Raw genomic sequence first — 3,121 nt, 5'->3', positions numbered from 1 at the left:
CAGGCAGTCTGGCTTTAGAGCCTGTTTGTAACCATCACATTTCCTGCTCTTGCTATACTATTATTCATTAATAAGAGAAGTAGAGGGACAGAGAGTGGACTGTTTCCACCAAGACAAGGTTGGAAGCATCCTAATCGTGGCTGTTAAAAATAGCACACACCTTGGCTGTGAAAGACCGTTTCTGTAGAGATGTCCAAGTGAAGGCAAATGAGCACATAGGAAACTTCAAGCTATTCCATTTGGCTCTAAGGACTTCTTCAGAACCTATGCAGTCATGTGTATTTTCCCCACAAGGTGAATTCTTAACTCATCTCTTTACCACAATTATTTTTATCATTTTTATTTTTCATTCTCCTATTTCTGTATCTCCCCAAGTTCATTTTACTTTTACCTATCCCTTAGGTTAAAAGGTAAATGAACTGGCTTTCTATCAGAAATAGTCCTTTGCTGGGTCCCAAATAAGTTGAGCTGGACAAAAATGCTAAGGCCCTCAGAACTCATTTAGCAATGTTTAGAAGGAGAAAATCACCATGAAAAGAACAGGCCTACTGCTTGGGGAAGATGGTAAACGTTAACAGATGCCAGGAGGAGGCAAAGCCTTTCAATAGCTGCTGTTCTTCTTCAAGGAAAATGGAGCATCTTCACACTGAAAAGAGTAGGGCAAATGTAAAGCGAGTCATAATTTTACAACTCACTCTCTACAAAGGAATTAAGTTATAAAATATGATGGTCTGATTTTCTCTAAGGCCATATATATCTAATCCAATAGTGTAATTAACATTGAGTTGTAAATGTCATTATTCTCAGAGGAGTGAATCCACAACTCTTTGGTGGAAGTATTTCAAAGAAGATGCCATTATCAAATGCTCCCTTGCTGTCAATGGAGTGAAACGTGTAGAATTTCTAAAACAATAAGGCTTCACTCGGTCGTAGGGCTCATTTGGTTGCAAGGAACAGAACCTCGCTCTGGCCACTACACGTAAATGAGGATTTATTTTACAGCAGCTCCTCATGGGATTCAAGACAGGAAGGAGAGTCGAGCCCCATGGGGAATTAGACTTGGAAACTGAAAAGGCTTCAGGACTATGCAGCTGTTCTCGGGTTGCAAGTTCTCTCGCCTACAGTTTCTGTTTCTCCTGTCCAGTCTCTCCCTGCAGACTGGGTCTCTGTGTGAGCCCCTCACATGCATGGCCCTTAATAACTGTCATAGCCTCTCATTCCACAAGACCTTGAAGCTCTAATGACCACCAGCACCTGACCACCAGCCTGTGTCTCTCAGTTCAAATTCTCAAGAGAAAAATAATCAGACTTGTCTGGTTCATGGATCAGGTGTCCACCTTTTATCTAATCAAGGAGGGTTGGGTTTATTTGGTATAAACATAGGAAAGAAGGGCCCAGGGCTGGTGCTCTAGCTGGCCGAGGGAGAGAGGTGTTCTTCAAGAAGAGAGCTGGGAAGAAATCTCAAAATGTGTCTCTAATCACTACGGTCTGGACCCAGGGTTTCAGTGTCCTGGAACCCTCACAGTATCTTAAATAACTACCAAGGACAAGTTCAAATATTGGGGCAGGCTTTGGGAAAAAAGCCATTAAAATGGAAAAAGTAATATATATGTAAATTATTTTCCACCAAATGAGGTTTAAATTCATGAATTACTCTCCATCAATGAAATGAAATTCTAAAATTGAAATAAAAACTTTTAGTGACACATTTGAACATTAACTGAAGATTTTTAGGACAAATACCGATGGAGTTGTGTATCTAAGATCAACATAATGTGATACATAAGGCAGACAATATCCAACTCAGGTATATGCAATAAATATTTATCAATACATGATTTTGAAGCAAAATGCCTCTTTATTGTGCTATAGCTTGACTGAGACAATGTGAACATTTTCAGGAGAGTCAGCAGAGAGTAGAATTTTTCATTTTTTCTCTGATACCTTCACCTAACCCGGTTGAAGTTTGTTTCTAAATCAGAGAAGGGCCAGGATCAAGAATTTCCTAGAGAGACAGCTTCTGTTGCCTCCATCACCCCCAATAGGATCAAAGCCAGAGCCAAATCCTAGCCCTGCCCGGATTTGGGGGCCAGAGAGAGGGGACTTCACAGGATGTAATCAACTGGCTTGACTCAACTTCCTGGGGCCATCATTTCAGATCAGAATTTATCTCTGGCAGTGGAATAGTTTAATAGCAAAATATTCTCATTTTTTGAATATTACATTATTTTTAATTTCAATTTTTAACTAAAATGTAGGATATGCAATCTTTTAAATATTCAATGTTTATATCCACTGTTTTAAAAAATGGTTGTAAATCCTATTCAAGCAAAAAAATAATCATTTGATTATGCAGTTATATATATTCTTTAGAAAATTTTGAAACTTGGATTTTATTTTAGTTTTTCAGTTATAATTAAAGTAAAATTTTTATTTTTGCCCATTACTTTGATTTTGTATTGTTTGATGCATGTGTGATTGATCTTTTTTTCTTTTGAAATCCAGTTTCCACATCACTTTGTCACTGTATTGTTATTTTGTTTGAACCCTTTTACATTAAACTTTTGTGTATAATTGAGTGGTTGTCATTTTCAGCCAAAAGTTTTAAAAAAAGAGTTTTATATGGTTCTAACACTTGAGGATATCTTATTTTAAACCCAGCTATAGTTTTTAATGAAAGACAAACAACATTCTTCCAGAGGGGAAAGAAAATGTATCTGCAATTAATTGGGCATTGGCACTTGGCATACACTACTTATTCCTTGGCCTTTTTTTTTTTTAATTTATTTATTTAGTTTATTTACTTTTTGCTGCATTGGGTCTTTGTTGCTGTGTGCGGGCTTTTCTCTAGTTGCAGCGAGCGGGGGCTACTCTTTGTTGCAGTGCTCAGGCTTCTCATTGTGGTGGCTTCTCTCGTTGTGGAGCATGGGCTCTAGGAGCGTGGGCTTCAGTAGTTGTGGCATGCAAGCTCAGTAGTTGTGGCCCACGGGCTCTAGAGCACAGGCTCAATAGTTGTGGTGCACAGGCTTAGTTGCTCCGTGGCATATGGCATCTTCCCGGACCAGGGCTCAAACCCGTGTCCCCTGCATTGGCAGGTGGATTCTTAACCACTGCGCCGCCA

This window comes from Balaenoptera acutorostrata, chromosome 5 (genome assembly GCF_949987535.1).
Source record: "Balaenoptera acutorostrata chromosome 5, mBalAcu1.1, whole genome shotgun sequence".
NCBI lineage: Eukaryota > Metazoa > Chordata > Mammalia > Artiodactyla > Balaenopteridae > Balaenoptera > Balaenoptera acutorostrata.
The sequence above is the reverse complement of the archived record's forward strand: the minus strand, read 5'-3'. Positions refer to the sequence as shown.